The following is a 6,387-nucleotide window of genomic DNA, read 5'->3' on the forward strand; positions in this document are numbered from 1 at the left end:
TACACAATGTTATTAAAATATGCAAATGCACAGTTTAGTAGCAAAAAAAGAGAGTTGGTTTAGTGTTTAGTTCCACTTTAAAAGAGCCTGTACCTGTACCATGAGTGTGTTACAAACTTAGTCATTTCTGTGATATTGCACCATGACAGAGAATCAAGTGTCTGGGATTGTGTCAAGCAGTTAGTTTATCATCATTTTTAGGAACTATGGCCATTTCTCAATCCCTGCGCCTGTGCAGACTCGTGTGCTCATGGACCTGAGAAGCACCATTCTTTGTGCTCTAAGTCGTGTTCCAAGTCAGAGTCTACTCCTCAGCAAGTCCACTGGAAATCCCTGGATGGGAACCTGCTCCTCCTGGTTTACCGGGGATACATGTGAGGACACTAGTCTGTACTCGGCCCTGTGTATTTTTCACATAATGCACCTGCAGCTGCACGGAGCGAGCAGAGCTGCAGGGTCAGTAAGAATAATAGGTGTAAATGTGTCACTCAGAGGAGCTTATTGTATTCTGAATACTTAGAATACCCAGCATTCCTTTGATTCAAAAAACTCAGCACTGAATATGAAGCCTTTGACCAGAATAAACAGAACTGACCATGACCTTGGCTTAAAAAAGGAAGAACTAATGGCGCATAGGTGGAGATGAGCACCCACATGAGTTTTATTTCCAAAAAGCTGAGAGAGCAGAGTGTGTGTGTGAGTGTGAGTGCGAGTGTGTGTGTGCATGTGTGCGTGTGTGCGTGTGCGCGTGTGCATGTGTGTGTACTTGTGAATGCCTCAAAGCCTTCTCTGAGTGGGATCCACATGTGTGCAGACTGGGAACTGAGAAAGGACCTAGTCAGTAGCTTCTGAGAAAATGGTGTTTTTATAATATTTATATTTAATATATTAATGTTTGACAGTTTTTCTAAGGTATATTTTAAGTTTTTCTTATTTAACAGCTTTTACCAAATGCATGATGTAAAGAGCATTCATTTGAACAAGAACACATAGCTCAGGTACAGGCCCTTTCATCAGTTGCACTCTGTTGTCCTCTGCTGGTCACTTCCTGTATGATGCCAGAAATCAGGGAAATTTCATTTTAACATTACATTTTATATTTACAGTGCATAGCTCTTGATAATTAGCTCTTTTAAATTTGACATGTTATGCTAAATTACTTGATTTTTTAACCAATGAATATTTATATGTTTTTAAACTATTATTTTGTAAACTGTATATTTATCATTTTAATACATTAAAGAATCGTGTTTAAAGTCTCTTTCTCTGTCCACGCTCTGCTCAACCTGCTTTTGTCTTATGTGCTCAAGGAGCGGGCCAAGAATGTTTGCACTTTTATTTATCCAGTGCTGTTGCTTAGTTACTGGAAAATAAAGAACAGGCTATTTTATTTGAATAAACCGATAGGATCTATTAGATATACAAATATACATGAAGGCAGTGCCAAACATGTCTCTGATACTCAGACACCAAAACAAGACTCAAGGCTATGTTTATGAACACAGTGATTTAAACCAGAGCAGAAGCATCTCCACTGAAACAAGCTGGCCTCACCTCCCAACCAAGTTACCAGTCACGTCTGTGGAGAGGCTCTCACATTAATGATGACACTTTTTCACACTCTTTCAGCACATGAATGAAATGTGCTTGTATTTAATCAGTAAGAAACTGTACTTCACCATCTTGATCCACCGAAATTTCCAAAAGTACTGAGCAATGTGCCAGTATCCAAAATCATCACGGACATCAGAAGATTGGTTCAACACAGCAGTGGTTCTCAAAGTGGGGTCAGGACCCTCTGTGGTCATGAGGCTCTGACCTGGAGGTCGTGAGATGACTTGGAAGACATAACTTTATCACTTTTACACTTTTTAAATGCAATCGATTTCACTGAAAACAAAATTTTAAGTTTTGTTTTTTTGGTTTTTTTTTTTTTTTTTCAAAAATTAGGTAAAAAAGGTGAAAGCATCTCAGCAAACGTTCAAATGTCACAGTGGTGTTCTAAATGAACCTATAATAAAACAAGCAATTATAGTTTGTAAGTGCTAACTACATTCAAATGTGTTTAGGAATTAAAAAACAAAACACTCAAAAACATACCTGGAGGCCTCAGACTTAGAAGAGCTGATCCTCATCCCAGCCGCTTCACACTCGGCTGCAAACCGCCCCAGTGCACATTGCAGGTCCTGGTTTGATGAAGCCAACAGAACAACATCATCTGCAAATAGCAGAGATGATATTCTGTCGTCCCCAAACCAGACCCCCCTCCGGCCCCTGACTGCATCTAGAAATTCTGTCCATAAATGCAATGAACAGAATCGGTGACAAAGGGCAGCCCTGGCGGAGTCCAACATGCACCTGGAACAGGTCTGACTTACTGACGGCAACGAACACAGCACGAGTTATTCACACGTTTGAATAATCCTTTATTATTAGTAAGTGATTAAACTTCATCTTTCGTCTGCTCTTTTTCACCCGAATGCAACGTTGGCTGTAACAAGCTTTTGTTACAGCCAACGTTGAGTTACAGACACCATAACTCAACACCATTGTTAACTGTTTTGGGGGGAAACAGTGGCTGTGGCTGAAAATTAGTTGGTGGGTTTGTGAGCTGTGGATCATCGCCGTGCGAAGATGACTGACAGGAGATGGGGGCCTCGGATTGAGGGGCCGGGCCAGGTACTGACCCATCGGCAGTGCACTCCTGCTCCAGAGGCGCATTCTCGGACAAGATCCCCGGTTGGGCAGCAGCTTGTTGTAGCCGTGGCTCCACCGGTGACTTCGGCGCCATTGGCTGTGCCGCGGTTTGGGACCGTGATACCACCGAGGGCGGAGAGTGTGCGCGCAGCGAGGAGTGGAGCGGCAAAGCCGGGGCAACAGCTTGAGAACCACTGGATCGTCTCAAGACAGCCTCTTTTAAGATCTTTCATCTGGCTGATGATGTAGCACGCTGTACGGTTGATTTGTGGGAGTTATGGACCGAGAGGACGGGAGAGCAGTGGTTTCTCGTTTTCTGTACGTGTATAGAGCGGAGTCATCTCGGGGCAGCGGGGAATGCGGGGTTGAACAGGAGGGGTTGGTAGTAGCCTGTGGGTCCCACACCACTGTGTCCATGAGGGCGCTGTTGAGTGAGGCTATGCGTTTGTGTTGTCCTGTGGCAATATCTATAAGTTTAACAATTATATCATCCTTTTTCTTAAGTTCACTGGATAGTCACTGGATCTGTTCTTCTAAATGAGTGATTTTATTGCCGCCGTTGTTCGGGTTCAAAGGGGATTGTCCTTTTCCCAGTGTCATGGCTGGCAGTGCCAGGCCACTAGACCTGAGTGTTTCCAAAACGGGCCAGTGGAGAGGCCTAGGAATAATAAAATAGCCTGGTGTGCTGTAAAAACTGTTCAGCAATTGTAATAATCCGATAAAAATTTAATGTCCAGGCAGATTAGTTCAGATAATTGTTTGTGACAAACAGATGTTGGACCTGCTCAGATGGTTGCAGCCATCTTGGATCATGAGAGCACATCAGAGGGGGAACTCGTGGAACAGAGAAAATTGCTCTATGTTCTAATGTAGCATCCTCATCACAGACACACCTGGAGTTGTGTTTTGTTTCATTCACACGTTTAACACAAACCCTGAACATTTAGGCTGAGTTCTACTTCTTCTACTCTTTGTTCCATCTTGTGACGTCATCAGGGAATACTGGAAGTGCTCCACTGTACACCATAAACCTTCCCAAGAATCACATGAACATCCAGGTCTGTTTTTGAGGAGGGAACGTGATAAGAAGCTCAAAACAGCGCAGTCCTGTGAGCTTTCTTCTGACAAACCTCAGCCCCCTCAGTTCCACAGAAAAACCCTGTGGACCCGCCCTATTCCACATGAGCCCCACCTTCAGCACAGCACCACATTAGTTCATGCAAATCCAGCTCAGACTGCACAGGCTTTCAGGCCACATGATGAGTCACTTTCACTTTACTGCAAATATTAGATCAAAAAGGGGTTCTTGTGTTGAATGTGTTTGGTGATTCAGAATTCTGCTTTTAAACTTGATCTAAGGTAAGGTTAGGTAAGTTCATATTTTTTTCTGATGTGTTATGTAGTGTTTTTTATTCCTCACTAAAAACATAGACTGTATTAGAAGAACCTTGTTCACCAAGTCACTATTGTGTTCAGGGCTGCACCGATACTGATACTTACTATTACTTATTACTTGTATATCAGCACCAATACTTAAAATGTCACTAGATCAGGTATCCACAGTTCCATGATATCGATTATTCTGGTGGGGCCTTTAATTGGATGTAATAAGACTACTTACAGGCTGATTTTGTCTCATAATGTTTCAACTTTTATTCATACAAAGCTGTTAGTAGTAAAAGTAATACTATATAGTAGTAGTAATTGTAGTAATAGTAGTAATGCGAAGGATAAGTAACAGTTACATAACACATTTGGATCTTTTGTGTAGTGAGTTAATTGTGTTTTTTAAAAAGTGCCATTTTCAGCCCCTTCACTGGTATCAGTCAATATTGGGTAACAGCCGATATTGAAGTATCAAAAGTGGTATCAGTATCGGTATCAATTGAAAAAGTTGGATCGGTTCATTACTAGTTGTAGTAGATGTGATCAGAACTATGTGTATTATCAATCTGAAATAAGAGCAGTAAAAGTGCATTTTGTTTTCCACAAGCAGATGTCATCATTCATTCCTTCACTGGCTGGAACAGGAAAATCAAAGATCAGAAGGATTAAAGGTCCTATATTACACTAAATTGACTTGTGGAGTTTTTAGCCATGTCCTGTTGTTCCCTCCTCAAATACAGACTTGGAGTTGTGTTTTGTTTCATTCACTTGTGTTTGCGTAACTCTTTATTATTAGTCCGCAAAGCTCAAAATGTTCCACCTTGTGATGTCATGTAGTGGTTGATTTCTAATGAACACCTTATTGGAAATTCCAGGACTGAAATGATCCAACTGACTCTAGATTCTAAAAACACAGTAGTAGCACTCCATTACATTTACTCAAATAACTTTTTTAATACAACAGAGATATTTCCTAAAACAGTACTCTTACTTGAGTAAAAGTTATGCTTCCTCTTCACACTGTGAGTAAGGCGACATTCAGACTGCAGCCTGAAGTGACCCAAATCAGATTTTTTTGGCCCCTATGCTCCTGTAGCTGATTTTTTAATGACAGTCTGAATGACACAGATCAGATTTTTTCAAATGTGACCCAGGACACTTCGATATGTGCTCCCAAAACCGATACATATCTGATCTTCTGACATGTGACTTCAGTCTAAACGGTCAGGACACATTCATCCCACCTACACGTCATGGTGGGAAAGCTGTTACGACCCAGGAAGATGAGTCTCAACATATTTATAAAAGGACACGGAAACCAAATTAAAGATTAGAGTTGTTTTTATTTTTTCTTTCTGTGGAGATGCTTTTAAACCACAAAAGGAACCCTTAACCCGTGCCCAAAATGAACCAAGAAAAAGTAACAACAGAAAGGTGGACCTGATGAGCTGGCCAAACAGAACAAAAGGATGCGACACCGGGCCAACCTTATATAGGGCTGTAGGAGCCGGTGCCAGCACCCGTAACTAAAGACAAAAAAAAAAAAAAACCTAAACCAAACAGAAAAGTGAAAACAGCTGGTCCCACCAGGTCAAAACAAAAGGCTAATGGCTAACAAAAAATCTACCTGAAAAAAGGAGCAAGGGAGTGAGCAGGGCGGCTCCCGGCATGAGGCGTGCGCTCTCCGATACCGGTGGCGGCGGAAGAGGAGGAGCAGAGAGCGAGAAAGCGGCGGCAACGGCCTCGCGCATTTAAGGACTCCTGCCGGAAATGAGTAAAAAAAACTACAAAAACATAACCAACTTATAAAACCAAAACTAGGCAGAACTGCTACCAAAAATATAGACAATTAAAAGCCAAAAAGTGCCCAAACGTAACAAAAGCTAGCTTAGAGAGTTCATACATATTTGGGGGATCGCTGTATTCAGGCCAAATTGGAGGAGTCTTATCAGAATTGGGCGGTTTTTGAAATTATTGCCAAAGAAATGTCTGAGCTCAGGATTTTGTGCATAATAACACACACATAATGATTATTCACTTCATATAAATCAGATCACGCCCAGACACTTAGTCTTTTTTTTTTTTTTACTTGATTTGTAGTTTTCCCTATAACCATTTTACTTTTGTGTAATTTCTTGGACCAAACTTTCTTCTTGACTAACATCATTTTAAAGTTCTCCGTGATCTTAAGTGCTCTTCCTACCACCTCTGGTAAAGTATGACTAGAGCTATTATCATAAATCTGAGGTAATAACACTTGGTCAACACAGATCAATTAGAGCCAGTTTGTCGTGAGGAGTTTCT

Source organism: Boleophthalmus pectinirostris, unplaced genomic scaffold (assembly GCF_026225935.1).
Source record: "Boleophthalmus pectinirostris isolate CB_2022bp ecotype Guang Dong unplaced genomic scaffold, ASM2622593v1 HiC_scaffold_15, whole genome shotgun sequence".
NCBI classification, from domain to species: Eukaryota; Metazoa; Chordata; class Actinopteri; order Gobiiformes; family Gobiidae; genus Boleophthalmus; species Boleophthalmus pectinirostris.